General features: G+C 41.2%; 1 protein-coding gene across 4 annotated transcripts in view; it reads right to left on the reverse strand.

The window, feature by feature from the left end:
• ARHGAP6 (Rho GTPase activating protein 6) overlaps positions 1-24,420 on the reverse strand; it is a 313,335-nt gene that overhangs the window by 66,698 nt on the left and 222,217 nt on the right. The window contains exon 1 of one of the 4 annotated variants that reach the window (XM_059839750.1): positions 3,926-4,068. The exons of the other annotated variants lie outside the window; for them this stretch is intronic. The gene's annotated coding sequence lies outside the window, so the exon portion shown is untranslated. Of the gene's footprint in view, positions 1-3,925; positions 4,069-24,420 lie in introns of those variants that run through there. 4 annotated transcript variants of the gene reach the window in all.

The following is a 24,420-nucleotide window of genomic DNA, read 5'->3' on the forward strand; positions in this document are numbered from 1 at the left end:
GATACATTGAAGACTAGCATCCACTCTGAGTTTTCCTGTGCCACAGGTTATGGAAAAGGGGGACTCTGTCCTGAGGACAACTCTTGCTCAATACTGCAGGTTACAGTAATCCATTCATTCCCCGAGTGCCATCTATAAAACCTATGTCCTTACTAAATGCAAAGCTTCCAATGAGCTTCTGATTATTGAAATAGTGCTCCATCTCCTAAGCCTAATGAGATTAATGTTAAGCAAATAAAAAAATAAGGCTGAAACTATATGTGAATTGTATTTAAACAACCTGAATGAAAAAAACATAACTATATGCCCTATTTGGATATATGATCCTGTAGTACAAAATATCCCAGTGAAACAATGAGGATCTCTGCTTAATTAGCACAAAAGTTAACCATTTCTGTACCCAATTAGAGGTATCAATGTGACCACAGCCAATGCTTTGAACAGTTAGGAGTGCCATCTATTTGTATTATGGTCTACATAAAAGAAAAAATTGCAACATTTTAGAAGACAGGAAATTACCTACTATTTAAAAGAGAGAATGCATGTGAAAGAGTACACATTATAATTTCCAAGCCTGCAAAAATTGTATCTGCCAAAGTATCGTACACAAATCTAAAAATACCTATTTGAGTACTTTACTTCCTGGATTTTGAGCTTTTAAGACTCATGCGCATTACATGATCTGACAAGGATACTGTCACAATCTCATAATGAAAGTTAAAATCAAATAATTCTACAGCTCCAAGAACTAAGATCTGACTAACAGTATAGTCTTTAATTCAATACAAAACTCTATTATTACTGTTTCAAGTGGTTCATACCAGCCTTTTCTATAAACTTGTACGACTGACAGAAAGAAAGACGAAGTCTGTTGCACACAGGAAAACAGTCATCTGACTACCTAAATACCAGATCTGGCTGAAAAACAATTCTAGGGTGTTATTTTCTTCTTCTGGGGGGACAGTGAAGCTGTGTGTGATTTACTTGATAGGTACAAAATGCAAGACATCTCTAAATATTGACATTTGGAAAGTAAAGCGACAGCTCTCAGTTACACAGCTAAAACACAAAGGACTTGGGAAGAAGTCTGTATTACCTGACCTGGAGCAAGGGTCTGAATCAGGCTTTAATACAATCAGAGAATCATTAGGTTGGAAAATACCTCTGAGATCATCACGTCCAATCTTTGACTGGACACCACCATGCAAACTTAACCACAAGCACTGTGTGTCACATTGTCATTTCTTGAATAACTCCAGGGACAGAGACTCCACCTGGGCAGCACATTTCAATGCTTAACAACCCTTTCAGTGAAGAAATTACTCACAATGTCCAACTTGAACTTGCCAAGGTGCAACTTGAGGCTATGTCCTCTCCTATTGCTGGCTGCAGAGAGCAGTAAGATCCCCCTTGATCTTTCTCCAGGCTAAACAATCCCACTTCCCTCAACCACTCCTGAAAGGACCTGTGCTCCAGGCCCTTCTTCAGCTCCACTACATACTCCAGCATCTCAGTGTCTTTTTTGTGATGAGGGGTCCAGAACTGGACACAGGATATGGGGTGTGACCTCATCAGTGCCCAGGACAGGGGAAGAATCACTTCCCTTGACCTACTGGCCACTCTGTCTCTGGTACAGGCCAGGATGCCATTGGTCTTCTTGGCCCCCTGGGCACTGCTGGCTCATGTTCAGCCACTGTCCCAGCACCCTCAGGTCCTTTTCCACTGGTGCACTTTCCAGCCACTCTTCCCCCAGACTGCAGAGATGCCTGGGGTTGTTATGGCCAAAGTGCAAGACTTGGTCCTACTGAACCTCATGTTGCCAGGCATGGCCCATGGATCCAGGTTTACCCCATCCCAGACAATTGCACTGCTCAGGAGGCCACTGTCTGCTCCAACATCTCCCTACCATGCTGAACCTCAGCAGAGATTGCCAGTGCCCTCCAGAGCCATCTGCAAACTCATTACATGAATGGCTACTCTGAGAGCTGACTTGGACACCTCTAACAGTGACCACCCACTGTCTCTGTACTGTGACCATGTGTGCTTCCTCGGGCCCACTCTCTTTTTCATAAACTGGCTGAGATAAATGCTGAAAAAAGGCTGTAGGAGCCATTTTCCTATTGAAGGAAGTTTTCTTTGAGTCATGAGTTTATATCACCAGACAGCAGTGCTGCAGTGTCAGCAACACGGGAGTTCTGGAAGGCAGGGACAAGTGCATTTCAAACATGCAACAAGTAAGCAATTAGCTTTTAGAGAACAGGAGTTTTCACTTCTTTTCCTACATAATCACTCTACACTTTAGTTTTATCACTCTCCCACTATGTTCATGTGTGCAAACACTACCTTGTGCTACACACTGATGTCATGCAGCCCAGGACAAGTCTGTACCAGTGAGTGAGTTACAGTGCTCTGCCAATCTACTCCAGTTTATTGGGACTGCATTTCTTCCTTTGTTTGTTGAGGTTTTTATAAGATCTGGGATATCAAATTCCACCCACACTAGCAGCTGTTTTGCTGATTCTGTCTCTTTCCTGAAGACCCCGCAAGGATGATTCTCTATGGAAAACTTCAGAAAACACACAAACTCTAGTTACAAGGAAAAATACTGTAAGTACAAAGGGGTAGCTTTGGACTCCTTAGTATTATGAATACTTTTCATCCATGCAATTACTTTTCTTTCTATTCAATGAAGCACAATGTGATCCCTTTTTGCAAAGGGCAGCACAGGACATTATATTAGTTTAATGAAAAGCACTATTTTGGCATTTCTTATAAAAAATTTACTGTTTGCACACATGACTCTGCTGATTCACCATTAAGTTTAATACCAAACAGAGTTTAAATATTTTTTAAGAAACCACTTCAACTATACTGGAGCTATACAAACAGCTCTGAATGGAAACATAGCTATAGGTCAGACTGATGGATCTTTGTACGTACCTGGAAAGATCACTAAAAAGCACCTTAAAGCTCACCATGGTCTGTTAACATGGAGGCTTGTTAAAAATGTGACTTCTAAAGCAAGAAGTGTAAAACGGATCCACACAAATAAAAACTGCTGCAATATCAATTTTCAGAAAAAAGGTGTATTTTCTAAACTGCCCCTCCAACCTGAAGGACCCCAAGTTCAAACCGCGCCCACCAGACATTCCGCCACTTCTTTCTTTGTTTTAAAGCAGCACATTTACTTTGGACAGAAAAGGGGGAAAATAGCCATAAAGTTCCCACTGTTATGAAAAACAGAAACAATTGCTAGAGTTACAAGCTCCTCACAAACGGAGCCAGATGATGAACAGCTCTGGGTCTCTACTTTCTTGTATGCAGTTAACTCGAATTTAAAAATGCAACAGAGTAACACAGCCATGGCCATAAAACCTGATGCATACAGAAATTGTTATTTGCCAAAATGAACCTATGCAGTAGCAGCTGTCATGCCATCAGCTTTCAAAACCCCTTTATCCTCAGCATATTTTTCTCACAACTGCCTGGGTTACGTGCCCTTCATGCACAGAGCATACAAAAAAGGATAAACATGTCACCACAGAATCCAAAGCAAACCACCTGACAAAGCCACTGAAATACAAATCAGTCTAATTACACAGTTTGGTTTCCAAATGTTAATGTCACTTCTCATTCCATAGTTTCATTACTCTCTTTCTGAAAACAGGCATAGTCAGGAAACTGGTCTGAAAACAAACAGTATTTGAAGGCTCTCAGTTTGTTGATGGATTTCCAGAGCCTGCTGGTAAGTGCTTGGTAGTGCCTTCTTTTCCCCCCACTCAATCAAAGATGTTCACTTCTCTTCAAGCCCATCTAAAGCCCAAAAACATTAAACCTGATGTCACCATGAACACCACATTCAGACCATGTTCTTCATCACACTTACCTCTATCCCATGACATACAAGATTATTCAGTTTCCTTACCCATTAACTGAGATCTCTTTTGTCTTCAGTGTCCTTTAGTATTTGATCAGATATTCAGGCTTGAATTAAGGACGAAGATCCAGATATGCCGCATCATAAAATAAATTAAGAATAATGTTGTTGACCTGCAGCTGTGTACTAAGCAGCTGAGAGTGAGCCTGGCTGGAGCAGCTGCGACTCCCAGGACACCTTTTGCTGCCAGACGTCAGGAATCTTAAAGAGGAAAAATTGTATTTTCCTTTCTCTGCTTTGAAGCAAACTGAGAGGCTGGCCCAAGAAAAAGCTCAGTCACACAGACAAGTTGTGACTGGGTTCCCTGCTTCTTACTTCCAGAGATGTGCTGAGCTAGTGCAGGGAGCTGTGAGGAAGGGGCAGATCTCCCAAAAATCCTTCAACCTGGGGATGTGGAAACTCAGAACCATCTGCAACTGCCCCAACTCTCCCTCCATCGGGAGTAGCCAAGAGTGCTGGACACAGCTGCTGTGGCACCTTAGAACACAGCAAGGAGCTCTCTGCAGCTTCTGCCCAACCTTCTCACACGGAGCTTTTTAAAACACCTTTGAAAACTTACTCAGGCAGGCCAGATAAATTCATAACATAATCTGACAACAGCAACACAGAGACTGAGCATTTTACACAGGAAAAAAAAATATCCTTGATAAAGGCGCTGCTTCATAAATAATGTCTGTCATGTTCACAGTCCCCATACAGAATGCTGTCATCTATAGTGCGTGGGCAGAGACTGTAGGAATTTGTGAGAAACAAACAGTGAATCACCAATTATTCTGATGGCAGCTCTGCCCTGTGTGGCTTTTCACCAAGTCATTCTTCAGAGAGACAAGTTTGTTTGTTGGCTGGCACAACCTAGCGCTTCATCAGACTGCACACAGAACCACGGGCTAGAGTTCACAGCAATGGCAAGGGAGACTATGTAGTGCAGCTTTCTGTTTTGTCTTTTTTTTTCCTCCAGATATCTACCCAGATGCTTTGGCCACCTCTAAATCATCAAGCTGAAGAGCTGCCCACCAGCCAGTCTGAGAGCCCCAGCTCAGAAATTCACACTCCCTCCTGGGTTGACATCTTGGCCATGAGCCTGGCTCCTGGGAGTGCCAAACTCGGCCATCAGATGTCCCTAACCTTGGAGTCTTATGAAAGCCCAGGGAAATCAATGCAGAGGCCTCAGCATTTTCAGTGCCTCAGATCCAACATCAAATCCTCAAATTATGCAGCTCCTCACCTCCATTTCCAGCCTCTTTCCACACTGCTGCCCAGGGCTGAGAGGTGCCAAGACCAGCTGGTGTGCTGCACATTAGGCATCACACCATGCAAGATTTCCAAGGCAAAAAAGCTCTCTAATCTGCAGAGAGAGCTGAATAACCTCAGCAAAGTACTGTCACTGACTGTCGAGAAGCTGCAGCCAAGGAGCAGTGTGCTGTCAGTCCTCCCAAAAATATGCTGTACATTTGAAGTCCGTGCAATCTTTCCTCAAAAAATAAGTTTCTTTAGCCCCCATACGCCTTGCGCCAATATTCTCTGAGTTTCCTTAACGAGCAAAACTCTGCTATTTATATAACTGGAAATGGGGTTGTGCTCCTTCTTGAGCCTGGTTTATTCAAACCATGTAATGAAGGAACTGCCATTTCCAGCTCTGCAGAGCAGCTGCCCTGCAAACAAAGTATCTAAAAATCACCATCCTTCTTGGTGGCCTGCATAAAGATAAAATTTAATGTCTATGAAGTATTGAGATAGCCTTTTCTACTTTTACTTCTGAGCTCCAGACAGGTTTTTCCCTTTATCTTAGATTTAAATAAAAGTGAAACAATATTGGAACTATATTAATAATTCATATATTCCCATAAATTCATATTTATTGGAAATATAGGTTGACAGTGTTTCCTTCTTAGAAATTGAATTCTGCTTTGAACCTGGATTGTTCAGGTTATTCTCTATACATTAGAAGTGTTTCCTGCAAGAAAACCCAGGGTACTTTGGGGCATGCTGTCTACACCGTCTAGTTGAACTTATTTGTATATAATTTCTGTTAGATACCAGCACATCTAGGGACTTATCTTTCCCATTTCAAACTACTTTTTTTTCAGTAATGGACAGCTTTAAATTTAAAAACATGGTATCAGAATTAAATGTTATGACACAAAATATTCATAGCTTCTGGAGAGGTTATATAAAATATACCCTATCAGCAACAAAAAGGAAGAAAATGAAAATTTGTTTTGTTCTTTGGATTCATTTTTTTCCCAGAACACTCAAAAATGTTCATCTCAAAATTTTGAATTGAGCTTGGCCTAAACTCTCATAGAAAAATTACACACTTCTGAGATTGTAACTTTGTCATTCACAGACAAGGAGTATGGGACTTTTAGTTTGTTTCTTAATTGTGCAAAATTACAAGGACTCAATCACACTCTGGAGAGGTGCAGGATTAAGAGAACCAAACTACTAGGCATTGAAAATTCCTCTGGCTGATCTCTTGTTACACCAATGACCACTTCTAGATATTAATGCCTCATGGGACTGCCAAAAATAGCTCCAGAAACAGAATTGACCTAAAATCTCAGTTTTTTTCAGTGGGAAAAAAAAAATAGGACTTTGTCTTAAAAGAACATTTATAAAAAATATGTTTTCTGTGGACAATAACAATGGCGTGGTGAAAATCTAAAACCCGTTTGCAGCTAAGAATGGTGGTTTTGGTCCAAAATGTGCTAGTGTGCTTCATGGGGGATGCCATTTAAGAACTTTATATGTATAACTATGTATCTTTCCCCTTGCAAGCAGTTCCTAGGACAGATTCCTTCCTCCACCTCCAGGGATGGCATCACACCACCAAAAGCCCTCCAGGCTCATTAAAAAGAACCCGGGGTACAAAACCCCCTGTAGAATGGCTTCTAGGAGACACAGCAGAGCTATCACAAATAAAAACATACTGGATCTTTGCATTTCCATGAAAAGTAACTGGAAAACACTAGTTTAGGCTTTCCTGTATTCTTTTAGAACTCTACCATGGAGCCTGAGGAAGAGACTGAGCATCCACAGTCATACAAGGTTATGTGCACTAGGTTCAGCTGAAGCAACTCATTTAAAAATAGAAATAAATAAGAGAAGTAAAACAACCTCTATTAAATTTACACTTCATATGATCCTAAGACCTGTGAAAATAGAGAAGCGGTTGCAAGTTGCATATGCAAAAAAGGCACTTTAATTATATCTCAGCTGTCTGGTCCAGTGACCACAAAACACCCATCTGCTCCAGACACTCTCTGCCTGTGCCTCACAATCTCTAAAAAGCAGAAAGCAAATAAAAACCAATTAAATATATTTAACTTGGGGGTTTTTATCTCTTGGTTCTAAGTGTTATCCATCACCAGAAACTGATGACTCCAAAAGAGATGATGTAAGTACTCTGACAAGTTATATTAGACTCTAATAAAAGGCCATACATTGAGACAGATGAAGAGAGAACTTGCAGCATCATTCCTTTTTCCAGAAAAGGAAAACATCATAAGGAGCTGCAGAGACTGAAAGTCTGATGGATAATAGAAAGGCCATCCTGGAGGAACCAAAGCTGGGTTTGCTCCAACATGCCTGTGCTGGGGCTGTTATCTCCGAGAAGAGGATTCTCTGTATTTTCTCAAAGGCTTTTAAAAGCAGTCAGTGCAATATCCTGAAAACACCATTTTACAGCTTTGCTTTCATAAAGCCACAGAGCAGATTTTACTTTTAGTGTAGCTCCAAAATCCAGGTGTGACAAGCAGCATTAGGTACAGCCCAGTCGTCCCCAGTCCTTGAGCCACAAGGACAAACTCCCACCTTTGGAGGTGTTTAGATATCTGACCTGAGGAAGGAGAGCACAGAGAGAACTATGGACTTAACTGATATTTTGGAAAATGCTGCACTAGATTTTAAAAAAGAGGGTGCAGGAGGAGTCTTATCCAGGCCTCAGAGGGAGCTGCATGGCCAGGGAGAAGCTCGCAGCAGATCCCCAAACATGCAACCACAGCTCCAAGTCCTGTTTCAGAAGCCAAGCTCAAAGAGCACAGGCCCTACTCCCAAAGCATTTGAAAAGACACGTCTCCATCCACAGTCCCCTGGAAAGACAAACATAAACAAACTCAAAGGCAGACTGAAAACCTATTTTTAGATAAATGAAGAGCATGAAAGCTTTCCAATGTCCTGTCCTTACCCCCTCTTCTATTTCTTGTCTTCCCTTCCCCTTATTCTCGGTATGCCTGTCAACACCCTCTGCTCCTATTTAAATTTTTTAATGGCAATCTAGCAAGCATCCCCAATCCAATTATTTTAATATGTCTGTGTTAAGTAGTCACAACAGCTCCTCTTGCCAACATTCTTACTACTGCAATTAAAATATATATTAGTCAGCTCAAAGATCCACAAAAGCCTCTTCGAATTTTACCTTTCGTTATTGATTGAGCAAAGTGTTTAGTGAAAAGAAGAGGAAACAAAAGTGTGGACTTTAGGAACCAGTAGGAAGCTCTTGCAGCAAAAGGCACACAGACACAGGAAGTCAAAGAGCTTTCACTGCAGTATCCTTGTAAAACCAACAACTGCCTCCCAGGTTGAGCTTCCTGCTGGATTTTACACTGCTGCTGTACAAAGAACTCCCCATCCCACAGACACACAACAGCACTGCATATTGCTTTTGAACTTTTATCAAACTCTACTCACATCAAAATATCACAGCACTTCAGTTTACTATCAAAGATTTCCAGTAACATATGGGTCTAGAGATTAATTTTGAGGTTTATGAGGTCTAAAGAGCTTTTATCTGCATTATGCCCTTTAATGAGCTAAATAAGATTATTTGATACAGCTCATTAATAACCACAAAGTATACTCAAGGGAAACTCAATCCAAAAGCCTGCATTTTGAAATGAGGGGGATTATACACTTAAGTATCATTGCAATATGCTTCTAACAGGCTGTGGATGAGTTTTAGTTGATCGCCTTAGACACACTCTTTGTTCTCCAGATCCCCAGGGATCTCCTACAGGAACTTCTGCACTGGGGGGAGAGTCAGCCTCATGCCAATCTCCTTCAGAAGTTACACTCACTTTGACATAATTACACATATGTACTCACCTAAGTGTTGAGCTCTTCAGAGAAGCCCCCCTGCCTTAGCTGCAGTTTGACAATTCTCTATAGCTGAAGTTGTTGCTGTTTGTTCAGAAACAGAGGACGACAGAAAAAACCGGATATAAATAAAACTCTTTAAGAGCCTTTACTCAGGTCTGAAGAATTCAACAGCTGCATCCCATTCAAAAAACGGAGCAGAATAAATATCCTCAGCTACAAGAATGGCTTTCCAGGGGCCAAGCAGAAAATTGGGTACATTTCTAAAAGAAGCCATTGATTTTTAAAGGCATTTGCAACACTTGCACATTTTGTGGCATTTTTACGAGTTAAAATATCTTTGTGGGATCAGTATTTGCTTTAAAGCTTTATCTCCAGGAGGTACGTGAAAGTCTGGGCACATCTCATTGTATGTATTTACGTAAGGAATACAATAAAACTCCAGTTGTTGCAGAGAGAAACCTGCAGGTGTGCTCTCTGTGCTGTTAGAAAGTGACAGCCTGAGAGCACTGTATACAAGAGAAGTTTTGGTAGAGATGGATACAGCTAGTCAATAATGTTTCCAGCTGGAAACTGAGGGAACAATAAAAATGAAGCATTTGTTCAATGTATAACTTGGTGTTTGTTATTCCACAGAAGGCTACTTCCCTTACACGTCTCCATTCAAATCCTCCACTGACTAAACATTAAATGTGCTTTTTCTCTCTGACTTTTCACACAGCACGGAATTAATGAAAGTGTATGTTACTGGTGTTATTACTCTTATCATCATTATTATTATCATCCATAAATAATTCATTACAGACTGAACTGGATTATCCTTCAGGAAACCCTTAGACTTTGTGAAACTTCACCTTTTCCATTTGACCGAGAAATGAAAGCCAATATTAACAAAAGTGCAGGCTAATTATGGATGTTTCAAATGCTGACACATCAGCTGTGGAGCAGACCAGACCTGCAGTGGGATTGTGTTCAAAATACCACCATCTCTAAACTAGACTTTCTCAGCACCACTTCCAACCAGCAATGAGAAACAGGAACTTTTGGGGAAGCAATTAATTTCATTTGGCTCACAGAGATAAGGGCAAACCTCCAGAAATGCCTTTTTCCCCATTTCCTCCCATGCAGGGAGGGAGTGCAAGGTGGCCAGCACAGAGGTGTATGTCTACACTGTGGCTAAACAGCAAACATGTGAATGAACTGAATTCCTCCATTAAGTACCATTTTTCCTGGCTACTGAGCACCACTAACTCTGCTCCCAGCTCTGACCTGCGCTAGTAAGGCTGCAGATACATGAAGTTGCTTCTCAGTGGCCAGCTCGACAGCTGATTGATAAAATGTGGGGGTTTGTGGCAAACTTGCCAACAAGTTTCCCGGGGCCGAGCATTTGTTCAGTCCCAGCCTCTCCCTCAGTCCCCTGAGAGAAGCGGCTCAGAGACTGCCCCCACCTTCAGAGCACTGAGCCATCCCAACAGAGCCCAAACCACGCCTCACACAAAGCTGCAGACCTTGCACTGCTCACTAAACAGCTCAAGGCCATAATTCATGAATTTCATACCCAACAGTGAAAATGTCAGCTGCAGATGAACCTGCCATTGCTTAGCTAGTTGACTGCTGAAATTCCCTGAAGTCCAATTGCCATTTATAGCCATGGGGCTGGGTGGAGCATCCCTGGGAAGAAGGAGATCACAGGCTGCATTCTTCAGCTGCTGCAAGAGACTTTTCCCCTAGGAGCTGGGCATATGCTGTGCTATTAGGAAACAAACAGTTGCAGTTTTCAGCTATAACTACTACTGGCTTTCAACTAATTTGGTGCCAACCTCTAAAGTAATGGTTTCCAGCAGCACAAAATTTCACCCTGAAAATTGCCCCAATAAGTTCTGTTACTAAGGATGTGAACTCCCACAAAAATGAACAGCAGTAGAGAGAATAAAATACCAGATGAAACATTAATATACTCATCACAAGTTCTGATGCATTGTGGCTCTGTAACTAACAGCAAGTACTAAAAACCAATATAAAGCAATGATGCTTTAAGCTCCTTGCCTTTTACTGTCTTCACTCAAAAAACCACCCATAGCCTTCAACAGGAAAAGAGTCAAAGCTCTGTCAAGTTCATTAGGGACTTGGCTATTGCTAGTCTGTCCTACACAGGAGGCATTCAGGTTTCAATGGACTGCCGAGAGAAGTGCAAAGAGCAGAGAATCCACATATTGCAATGACACAGTTAATACTGTCGTCCTCCCTCATCTTTTCCAAACGGCTAAAACTGCCCTCTATCTGAAAGCAAATCAGAAAACAATAGTACAAATACCATCCATAGCTCACACTTCCAAGAAGACTGTTTAAAAGCAAATAATCTTCTAAATTGCTTTCCTAAAAAAGCTCCTTTTTTCTGCTAGTTAATAATTACAAAAGAATTTTCTCAAATTTACTGATGATGGGAAAGAGCACTGCAGTTAGAACATTGTTTTCTTGTAGAGAACTGAAATAACATTTTTTTCCAGATTTCCACAGAGATGTTCAGTGGAAAAATGCCCAGTATCCTAACACATTTCTCTCTGGAAATTAATTTCACTCTTTCCTTCCCATACAGTCTTTTATGGATGTGCAGAAAAGCACACAATAAAACACTATACAGCCTTTGAAAGCACATTGAAATATTATTTTCTGATATCTGAAATGTCTGGCTGTAAGTTTATTATACAGTATTCCAAATCAATAAAGATTTTCTACCAGCCTAAAAAGTCTCAGGCTGTTTTTTAAAATCATTTCCTACCATTGCACCTAAAGTGAATCAACAAGTTCTATTTGGTTAGGTTTTTTTATACAAATAAGTGTATAAAAAAGAGGAGTGAACTCCTTCATCTAAACCTTCAGCTCTAAGGAAAAGACTAAGATGCCAACTATTAAAGCATGACTGCACATCACAGGTTCTCATTTATTTTCAATTCTTCTGGTAATTACAGAAGTAATTCTAAGAATCATACATCATCCTGATGAAGATGCCTTTACAAAATGTGCCTACTTGTTTTTCCACTGTACCATGGGTGAGGGGGTAAGAATCATTTCAGACATGCAAGATGAAAAGCTTTTTTTAAACCTTAGATTACCCAGACAAAAACTCCCAGTAAATTATGAGAGAAAGAGGGCAGGAGATGGTAGAATGAAGAGGGAAGAGGCACTGACCCAGCTCGTTTATCTCACTGGAGGAGAGAGCAGGGTCCATTCCAGAAGAGGAAATCATTTCCATCATCGCACCTGGCACAACCCATTTGAGCTTGCCTTGCCTTTTGCAACAGGACCTGGCATGTGACAAGTGTCACTGAGCTCAGCCAGGAGCCAGGCAGCCATCCCACCACCTTGTCACTGTCCCTGCATGAGACAAGAGGCTCCTGTCCAGGGGGAGAGCTGACAGAGGTGGGGCTGCAGCCACAGCTGCCCCCCTCCAAAAGCTCAGTGTCAGTGTGCTACCCCCTACAAGCACTCACCTCCAGCACTGGGACTCAGCCATGAGCTGAGGGGGAAGTCCTGAAGGCACACAGGCAATCTCACCTGGCATCACTTTAGGTTTCTAACCCTCTTAGGCCATTTTTCTTCCAAGTTTTTCTCTAGTCCTACTGCTCTGTGGTAACTACTCCCCCTCCTGCCCTTCAGCCCTGCAGGACTACCACAAAAGGAAAACAACTGCTGCACAATACAAAGGCAAATGACAAACTAAGCAGCTCTTAACATCACAAAAGAATACAGCAATAAATCAGAAGGATGAGGAGGGAGAAGGACTGTCATTTATCTTCTGCTTAATACACCTCCTGTATTACAGCACATACAGTATTTCAGAAGCAGTATGATTTTAAAGATAATTACCCCTTGTAAGCTGTATTCTCTTTTTACCCACCTGTGATGAATTACCTGAGGCAATCTAGAGAATGGCAGTCCAAGTTGCATCCCACTGGCCAGGCTGTGCCCCAGGGGACGACTCTGTCCAGCTCCCTAACACTTCTGTCACCAAACAGCACAGCCTCTCAGCAGACAACTATTTTGCTGTATAATGTAGCCCTGGGCTGGCCATACAGACTCATTCTGGACAACACCAGGGATTGCCTTCGCAATGCCTAAAATTAAAATAAAATGTATTTGCCCTTATTAAAACATGATGCACAAAAAGCATTTGATAATCTACTGATCTGTATACCTACAGCTGCTTAGACTTATATTATGCTGGCATAAAATCAGCAAATGCTTGAAATAAATACAGGACTTTTTTTCTGAACAAAATGCTTGAAAGGTCACTTTGTAGTACACTGCTGTTGAAGAAAACATTATTAATCAGGATGTTACATCATGTTTTTATTTGAGTATCTTGTTTCACAATTAAGGATCCACATTTTGAATGTAAAAAATTATACTGAGTGTTTGTTCCCCACTGACCTTACCACCAGATTTGCTCATTCCATTTTGAATTAATAAGGCTACTAAATCACATTTGTTCTCATGTAAACACAGTCACAATCTGCTGCTTCACTCTTGGTCACATTGCACACTTCCTCACAAACTTTTCTTTATATAAAAGGCATCTTCTGTATAAAGACACACCTTCTGGACAGATGATAAACCCCAAACTGCAGACATTTACCTTGCCAACAGTACTGCCTTGCTGTCTAACGCCAAGGATGCAGAATTTATTGGTTCTGCTGACAGCCACCATGGATTTTAAAACTCCATAAGCCAAGAAACATTCATCTAAGCCGTCATGTGGGTTTTGTGCTCTGCTGGACCTAGACCTGTTTTCTAAATCTTGGACTCTGCCTCACCAGTAAAACAGCCCCAGGGAAACCAGTGCAAAACACAGATACAGCTGGAGCCCTGAGGAAGCTGTAAGGATTCAACATAAAATAGGGAAGCAGATATGTGTGTGTCTGCATTACAGATATGGGTATGCATGCATCACCAATTGAACAGAAAAATACCTTTAATTTAGAACAATCAACTGACAAAATAGTAAAAACAGAATAAGAGCACACAGTTGTTCCAGGTCAAGAAGCAGGGGGAAAAAGGCTATTCCAAGGAGGAAGACCTTATAGCTTTCTCCTATGTCCCCCATTTCCCACCCAGCCTGAGTTTCTGTATGCCTCTAGGTGTGCTAGGGCAGCCTACAATATTCTCACTGTGCCTTGCTAATGCACTAGCAAACACGTGAAACAACAACAAAAACCCCACCTACATGCTGCAACAAGTTGTTACCTGTTTTAATTTGCTGTGTATTTAACAAGTTTCCATGCAAAGGTACAAACAAGGCCTGAGCATAAAGACAACCATGCAGGGTACAGGTTACATGGTCCTTTATAAATTAGAGTGGTTTCCAGTGGGTTAAGAGCTAACCTCACCTTGTTTATTCTACAGTGACAGTGAATATTCCTGCCTACCCTGTTTGTATGGCATCATGCTCTGAAGATTTTGAAGGTTCCTAAATGCTGGTAGAGACAGACCCCACTGTCCCCAAAGAGGTTTGTAGAGGCCCAGAGAAGTTGGCTTTAGTCACAGGGTTGTCACTGCCATGACAGAGAGAGCAAGCACAGCTTCATGTACATCAATGACAGAAGCTTCTATTTTATAAATATTCAAAAAGCGTGCAACCCCCAGGGTTGCCCCCACATTTAGGGGAACACAGCACAGTGCAATTATTACCTGAGTTAGCACTGTTAGCTTGCAGCAGTGGAAAGACACTATCTGCTAGCTCCTGAACAGGACCAAAATGAATGCATTTGCAAAGTGTTTTGCCAGTCAAAGAGCACACACATGGTTGGCTGCCTTAGCTCTACCACCTGCTAAGCTTCAGCAGCCCCGTGATGTTCCCACTACCACGGCTTATCAGTGCTGATATGGACAGTTGACCAGAAGGTTCTCTCACTCAGGGCTAAGTGCTGTGTTGTCGTGCTGGAGAAAACCACAAAGCCACCACCAAAGACTGAAATGTATATTCACAAACTACACATCTCTGGGCTCCTGCAGTGACCCAGCTGGCAGGGAACAGCCTTAACCCACACTACCAAACTGCCTCCCTCTGCAGAGTGGCCGTGTCCAAATGGTCAGTCAGAAATAACTCCTGGCCTGCTCTATACACCGACGGTGCAGACTGAGTCCCAGCACCAGGGGAAGTTCTCTGACATGGTTCAGTCTCTGTGTAGCCATGGCCCAAGAGCAGGAGCAGAAGGGCAGGAGCAGAGCAGGAGGCAGAAAGGCAGGCATGACATTGAGGTATCTCTAAGAAATGCTCTGCAATCAAGTGAAAAGACTTGAAGCAATGCTGTCAAGAGTAAAGCAAGGTGGCACAGAGAGAAGCATTTTCTTGGCTTAATTCTGTCTTCATGGTTGTACTAGAGCCGTGCTGCCTATTGCCTCACCTTCAGCATGCATATGTCAGAGAGAAAGAAGTTCTGGCCTGTGACTGAGCAAGTCAATTCTTCAAACCTGCACAAAATAAGGTAATACTACATTTTATGGTTTATTTTTGCTGCCCAAGCTTTGTGAAATCCTCATGGAAGAGTGAACTTGTGTCTATACTCTACAGTTTTAACTCACAACAAAAAATAACCTACATTTCTCATTAATATGAGTGCTATACAATAATCAACATTTTACCCACATTAGGACAGTCCTTCTAAGGTACTCTCAGTCCTACTGATAGGGTCATACGAAAACTGGCTTAAAACTTCTTAAACTGGCTCCAAACTTCACCCAACCTTCAGCTAGATTAAGGTCAAATGCCAGAAGACTCAAGGTATCCCAAGTCAGGGTGATTTATACAATCGTTACCATTCAATGCTGTTTTCTTACAAAGCAAACACTGGGATTGCTTCTCCAAAATTACATAGGAAGTTGTACACTGCAGCTGACAAAGCTGAAGTTACCAGTGCTATTTACAGACAGCAGCAAGGACTTCTTTCACCTGCTCACAGCACACACCAGTCACTGGAATCGCATGGCCAAGCACTTACGCAGATGACTTGTTCTTTCCTGTGACAGCCAAATCAGTAAATCTCTGAAAATACAAAGGATACTTCTCCTTTGGCCACTCTGTTATATTTGACTTGCTGTTGGCAATCCTTAGCTCTGCAAGAGCTAAGTGCTGCCACAGTGCTGTCTTCATTGCACATTTTAAACCAGATTTGTCAGCTCAGCGTATTTTTCTGTTTTCACTCCCGCACAATTCTTCTGATTCCAGAACAAAACTAAACAAAAAACCCCATGAAGGACTTGTTCTGATAGAATGGGCTCCCTGATGGCTGCAGTATGCCAGCTACTAAGAAGAGATTCCACTGTTTCCAAGCCCCTCTCTCCTGGTTCTTCTGGGACAAGAGAACAGTTTGACATTTTCCTCAATTTTGGAAAAGCAAATGAAAAAAAAGGAGACCTATAATCTACCAGATTTACTTTCCTACCTTGAGAAGGCTAAGAAGGAGCTTTTGCAGCCTATTTAATCTTTTTCCTTTAGCCCAGAGAAAATTATCTTTCCAAAGGAAAGGAGCTATTCCTCTCACTCTTTGGCAGAAGGTGATCCCATTACTCCTTGAAAAGCAATAGCAGAAGGGATATTCTCATCTCCACAATAAACCACTAACAGGCTCTGTGTAAGTCGTGCAGAGCAGGAAGTTCAGGTTGCATAAGGATTTTCAATAGAGGCTGGCTGTGCCAGCAGAAAAGGTACTTGTCATTTTCTGTTCAGTTAATGCTGAGCATTTTACCTCAGCTAATGACTACCCAACCAAACCACTGTTCAACTCCTTCTCCTACTTAATGCAAAACATTAACATTAGTTCCTCATTAAAGAATTCTCACAGGATATGAAATTTTATGTCATAGAAAATATTTGGATTATTTTACACTACTATTGCATTTTATTTTTCATTGTGCGAAAAAACATCTGTAATCTACTGCGCCTTAGCATTTCTGCAATGTTCTTCCTTACTGTGACTTTAATAATGTTAATAATATTAAAACATTGAAAACTTGAGTAATATAATAAAATTTTTTAAATTACTTTAAAATTTAGTATCTTTTATCACCATGAAAACCTTGAATATTTTTGTCCTGAAATTTCACACCAGGACAGCAGAAACACTATGTCTAGCTCGCAAAATCTATACCTAAATACCTGAGAATGCCATGCCTGCCTTTCTGCTGAAGCTTTATACGTAAAAAGTTGAAAATGTGTTTCCTGAAATTATTTCTCAATATTATCAATTTTATTTTTATGACCTGATATAACACTATTAGCACAGCACATGACCTAAATTAGCTTTTTGCAAGAAAAGCAAAATACCTTACTTCTCTTCAGCTCCCAGCTGTGACAATGTGAATGATGGATGACCTCAAAGCCTTATTTGTAAAGGCATGAAGTCATTAAGTGCTGGGAAATGGAAAGCCCTTCAGAATGTGATCCAAATGCAGGAATTCACCCATCCACTTTTCTCCTCTTCACTGGGGAGAGTAAGGATACTTCCTGTAGGGAGATCTGGGTGCTCATCCTCTGCGTAAGGCATGGGTGACAGTTCTGTCATCACTTAAAACTATGTGCAAATAGATACTAATCCTCTTCCTCCTCCAATACTAAATCTTGAAGCTGTGAAATCTTTTTGTTGGAAACCTATTATTTCTCAAAACTATGAGAACAGGACAAATTCCTGCTGTGGAAATATCAACTCCACCCAGATTCTCAGCTCTGCTCATAGCAGCACATTGAAGGCGTGACCTCCTTAACTTTGATGCACACTTCTGAGCAGAGGTCACTTCAGCTAATACTTTCAGCAAGACAAATGCACCACACCATTATAATAATAAACTCTATGAGAATTTGGCACAAAATGCTATGATCTGTGCACTAAGTTACATTAAGATAGATAAAACAGCCAGGGAAAGGAGAAAAAAAAATTTAACTCTAGTGAGGGAGTGGTCTTCAAGGCAGCTCTTAAGTAAATATTTTTATCAATTTTTTTTTTAAAGTCTTCTGAGAGGTTTCCTAAGAAAAAGATCGTAAACCCAACCCACAAAAAATCTTGAGAGCAAAAACTCAACACAGCAAGAAGAGATCATGCACAGTTCTCAAATATTTTTGCAGATTCTCCATTTGCTAAAGCTTATTGTTGTTTTTTTAAGGCTATGACTGCTCCCACATTCCTGTCTCAGAATCTACTAAAGCTGTGCTGTTGGCAAGTATTGCTACATTACTTTTAAATGACATTTAGTCCTTTTGCTCTTGGTACTCATGAACAGAGCTTCAAAATTAAAGGGAACTGCCCTCAGAGATTGCAAAAACAATGGGGACCAAAACAAAAAAAAACTTCAAACATTTGCATTCTGTCTTAAGATAAATTCCAAAGTCCAATTTTATCACCAGTTTGCTGTTCTCACTAAATACTTAATAATAAATGAACAGAGTTTCGAAATTGACTGCAGAAAATCTGTCCTTGATATCTCAGATGCTAATATATGACCATTGTTTTCTTCTGAATATGACAAGCAAAGCATAATTTCCCCCCCTCTTGTTACAGATACTAAAATTTGAGAAAGACAAAGCGATGAATGTTGACCACTTGTCTCCTTGGTGCAACATTTGCTACCCCAGTGGATAATAGAGCCACACTGTGACTACAACAGCAATTCAGAGCTGGTAATCTTCACAGGGAACACTCTTCCTACTTTCTGAAGCAACATCAACCACACCTATACAGAACTATAAAGTGAAAATTCCAAATGAAAGAATAAAGCTGGTCTGTACACAAAGCGCTCTGACCAGATTTTAGCAGACCTCTTGGGAATGAAAGCCTTGTCTGGTCCATGAGTGCCACTGCTGGGGAAGGCAGCAGCCCTGGTGCTGAGAGCTGTCTGGTGCAGGGAAGGACCCCTTCCTTCAGCTCAGGGGTCCCTCTAAACCCCCAGGGTTCCTCCAGACAGCCACTGGAGGAATAGGGGGAGTGGTAACAGAGACACCCACCTTGCCAACGTGGCATTCACCAGCCCTGTGCAACCACTGCTTTCAGAGGGCTCCCAAACTCCCCATGAGCAGCACATGGTAAAGTTTAGTCCTGCAAAACCAAACTTGCTCTCCTGATACCTGGAACGGCATGATGTGACAGACTTGGCAGCCATTCCAGGCCAAAGGGCAAGATTTCTTTTCCAAACTCCTGCAAACTTTTTAATCTTTTCACAGAAATGAAGCAGAGATAGCAACACTGTTTTGACTGCAAATGCTTCATGTAAAAATAAGCTCCTAATGACTTCAGACTGAAGGCAAATTTGCCAGTCAGCAAAACATTTAAGTACATGCTTAGTTTGAGAAGTTTTGCTATCTATTGTATGCAATTAATCTCTTGGATCACAGATGCAGGCTGGGTTTTGTAAGGCTGAGCTATTTTGCACATCATCTCACTCCTCCTGCCATCCTTTGACCTAAAGAGGTGCTCCCTGTGTTGACTAGAGTGAGGTACAAGACAATTGCCTTATATGTTTAACTGGCAGATGAGAGAGCTCATGCTTGAAAAATCCTACCCTTAGTGGCAGACCAGTAACTCAGTGAGACAAATTCATCACAGCCACACTCGTCATATGAGCTCAAAGACTGCCAGCAAGAGCCAGGCCAAAACCTAAGTTACCTCAGGGTAATTTTACCTCATAACACCAAGGTAAACAAAATGCATCTTACAGTTTATTAGCCTAGCAACAACCATCCAACACAACCTGGTTTTATGAATTTCAGCTACAATGTAGAATATTTTAATCCTTCTGACACACTTGTTCACTTTAGAATAGCTGGCAGCAAGCAGACAATGATTCACTGAGTTACATCAGTGTCAAACAGCTTCCAGTGATATAAAACCAGAGCACAGCAAAGTGAACCTGACTCACTGGATCTTCAGAGAGACAAAATCCATTTTAAAATTAGTTTGGAAGATGAAAACACACCAACTATAAGGAATATTCTGGTTATTATCCTGGTTTATCAGTCCAGAAATTGTTTTGAACATGGAAGTTAAGACAGTAGATTAAATTCTGGGTTTTTTGAATTTTATGACAAAGAAATTTACCTAAAAATGGGAGATGTTCATACATTTTTATTCAGACAACTCCATATTCATAAAAGTCCATTATATCCTTTCAATGAAAGGGAAAAAAAAACCCAAAAATCTTGTCCAGTTTCAAGGAGCTTTTTTTTTTTTTTTTTTTTTTCCTCCCCCATACCTAATCAGAAAGTTCAGAAGCCTTGAGTATTTGGAAAAGGTTATCTGCATAAGAGAAAACTTGATCATTACATTAGGAAAAGAAAACTGCAGATTTTGGAAACTATGATATCTGGGTTTTTTTCCTTTAGTGTTTCAGCTAGTACAAAAATATTTCCCATTCCTCTAAAACCAGATGGCTTTAAGTTTTAGCCTTGTCGACTGCAGCGGAGAAGTTGAAACAGAACTGGAAACACAGGGTTTTCATTCTCATGAAATGGTACCAGTTAAAAAATTTGGTTTCAGTTCATGAGACCCATAACAAAACATTTAAAATGTGTTACAGCAGGAGGCTCTGTTCTCTTGGGGAAAAAGACAAAAAAAAGTTTACCACAATGTCTCATCTGCCTTTTCACCTGGCAAATTCAGAATTTCTCAAACGTTATGACACTGGCCCAGGATCTCCGTGTAGGCAACTCTAAACAGGAAATTTCTGGCTTCCAGACTCACCTGAAAAGACATTCTAGTAGACTTTATCAATTTACCATCTGCATCTTTGAATTGCCAGAAATTAATCAAACTTTGTAAGTTTTGACACAACAAGTCCGACACTTTTTTTGACGGAATTATTTTACTTATTGTTCTGTCTTCTTATAGTGCTGTTCAGCACCCAAAGGATACTGAAAACCTTCTCTAGGAAATGATGCCATCCTAGGTGTTACAACTGACTCAGAGCATAGCAGAATGATCAACACAATGCTTGGCTTTGCCATCTGTTCTCAGGCAAGGGAAAATACCAAGCAACCACACCTATGGATTATCATTGAATCCTTTTGTGCACTGGATGAAGGAATAACTTCTTTGGAAGGCAGCAACACCTCTGAAATGCTAGCAGAGCCTGGTGACACCTGAGGTGACATTTCAATTTCTTCTGATTTTGTCTGTAAACACAAAATCTGTATCACAGACAGACAGACTGGCATCCACTGACTGCCTGTGAATCTGTATACAGAGGCAGATTGCTACTGCACCAGTGCTTACATTTGTTACACAGAAACCCCAACACCAAACATTTAAAAGTGCTGTGTCAAGACACCTGAAAAATTAAATGCCTCAGTACCCTCATGGGCACCTAAGTTAGGAGAAAACAAAAGCAACTTCTTTCCTGCATGCTCCATAAATTCAAACAGACAGGAAGACAATGTATGAAGTCATATGCTACATGGGCAGATATGACACTGTACTGTGGAGTTCAGACACTTTCCCCTGAAACACCTCACAAGGGTAAGCATCTGGCATGCTTGGGTTGAAAGGAACCTTAGAGATCGTCTATTTCCAATCCATGGGCAGCAATTCCTTCCACTAGACCAGATTGCTTCATCCAGTGAACACTTTCAGGGATGGGACATCCACAGCTTCTTCAAGCCAGCTTCTCTGAGCAAGTGTTTCAGAGCCTCACCACCCTTAAAGCAAAGGATTTCTTCCCAATATCTAATTTAAACCTACTCTCTTTCAGTTTAAAGCCATTACTCCTTGTCCTGTCACTATTATGCTTCTATTGTATCATCCTGCCAATTGAGGAAGAGAGCATATTAATAAAATAATAAGACCCCCATTTTTGGAAAATATAACAGTGTTCTTTTGTGGTTCGAAAAGATGCAGACCACCAAATCACAGAGAAGATAAAATGTGGTCCAAGACCTTTAATTATATAGTCCAGACAGCATAACAGGCTCTATCCTCAAGTGCCAACCCCTGCCACCAGAGCACACATGCTACATTTACAGCAAGAACACAATACAATCCAGCTCTGCATTCATCCAGTGGCTACGATTCCACAGCTGCTGCCTACACTGCCATCCAACAGCCACAGAGGCAGAGCCTACCACCTCCCCAGCACGGGCTCACATGGCCCTCCAGCAGCAGCTGATGTGCACCTCAGGCTGTGTGGTGTCCCCAGCAGCCCAGCCTGCCAAGCCAGCTCAACCTGCACAACTGCACCTGGGGGAACAAGAGAACCACCTGAGCAGCCTCAGCATCCTAGAAATGCCAGCCAACCCATGTGGCCCCAACTTGCAGGGGAATCCCACCTGCCCAGGTATCCCATGAGCCCACCATCCTGTCTGCTCCTGGACATCTGGAGCCACAGTAGCCCACCAAAAAGAAAAAGCAGGAAGCAGCAATAAAAAAGCTTCTCCCTCATACCCACCTCCCCCGAGGTGGGTATGTGAGTGTGTTAGTTAAATCACTGTATCCATCTCTGTGCAGTCACACTCTTGCCAGGGTGGGATTGGTTTATATCAGTTTAGCTTCTGCCAGATTGGAGCAAAAGATAAAATTTTAAGCTGATTTGTAATTAAGCCAGATATCTGACCTGACAGCCATCTCTCTGTGGAGCTGAGATATCAATACAGCCTTGAGTCTGTCCTGTCAAAGTTCATTAAATTACATGGAATTTCAGAGAAAGAAATGTGGGTTAACAAATCCTGCAATGGTGTACAAAGGGAAGACTACACTTTGCAGGACCTTGCATCCTACAGGAAAATACAAACATAAGCACCACGCCTTTGCAACAGAGAGAGTTAATAACATGTCCTGTTATGTTTAAAAGAAACCAAGCCTGCAGTACAGTACATGCTCACTAAGTGATTCAGAAGGCATGAAGATTATAGGAGGTTCTTCTAACAGTGCAACAAGCTTACACAATTTTTAGCTCACCGCTTTTCTCCTCATTTCATACTTTAAGCTCACTAATGCTCTTACTCATGAAAGGCCAAAGAATTTCATTCTTTCAGTATCTTTGAACTCCTTTCTTATCGCCACTAGAAGAGACAAAACACAAACCCCATCACCATTGCATGAGCGCTCTCAGAAAGGCTGGTTTTAATTTCATTTTTTCCTTTTCCTTCAGGATTAAAGATCAGGAAACCAGAAAAAAAAAAAAAAAAAGCTGAAGTATTTCAGGCATTTTCACTTGCTTTCAGAAATCAATCCATCTCCTGTAGTCAGCAGTGCATACCTCCATTAACCCTCCTCCTCCTCAAGGAGCCCTCTAACTTAAAATAAAAGTGTGTAAAAAAGAAAAGAATAAAAATACTTCCAGACAAAATCAAAACAAGCAAATAAAAAAATCCAAACCAAAAAACAAACCAACCAACAATTCTTTCAATGAACTTTGGATTTAAAAGGTGAGCTTTGGTACACATTGTACCAAAACCAGCAGTGATTGAACTGAATAAACACATTATCCTGAAAAATGGTCACACTGGGGTTTTAAAAGCTACAATATAACACATTATAAAGACCACCTGATAACTTTAATCTGAAAAAATTACTTGAAATACAAATATATTACTTAAAATACATACATAATCCACACCATGTATGCATATTGTGATTGAACTTGACTTCAGACAGTGAGAACATAACACTGTTACAAAGTACGCTGGACTTTTTATAAAAATAGAGAATTAAATCTCCATAGACTGTTTCTAGTTTTGTTTTTGCAAATTATACAAGAACACAAGGCCATGCTCATTCCCTTACTAAGGAGGAAAGAGAAAAAAGAACTTTTTTTTTGAGAGAGAATTAAACTTAATAAAAAACATATTATTAAAATCACCAGCTTCCCTAGCTCCCTGTCACAAGAGAGCCTTAACAGTTTATACTTCTGTAAATAGGCACACTCACACAGGGAGTTATTAACTATCATATCCTTAAATTGAATTTGACAGGCTTATACCATAAAAGTCAGTACAATTCAAGTCACAGTGCCAGTTCACAGGCTGTATCAGCATCCTCAACAGACATATCTAAGGGAAAAGCAGAAGAGAGGCATTTCCTACCAATGCAGTGAGGACTATCACTGGGCTGGCATGCTGGGAGTGGATTTATGCCACACTTGTCAAAATTCACTTTCCCAAAGAGCCGTGAAAACAATGAAAGAGGCTTCAACCTTTTCAGTAAAAAAGATCTCGTGGAAGCCAGAGCCACACTGCTGTCAGCCTGCTGTGACAGCAGAAGAGCAGCCAGAGCTCTCCTGGAGAGAGGCAGCAGAGCTGGCAATGGGAAAGCAGAAATTCAGAGATTCAGCCACCAGTGGTGAGCACAGGCTGCTGAGCAATCCCAGTGTGTCCCAGCAGTGAGCACAGGCTGCTGAGCAATCCCAGTGTG

Source organism: Haemorhous mexicanus, chromosome 2 (genome assembly GCF_027477595.1).
Source record: "Haemorhous mexicanus isolate bHaeMex1 chromosome 2, bHaeMex1.pri, whole genome shotgun sequence".
NCBI lineage: Eukaryota > Metazoa > Chordata > Aves > Passeriformes > Fringillidae > Haemorhous > Haemorhous mexicanus.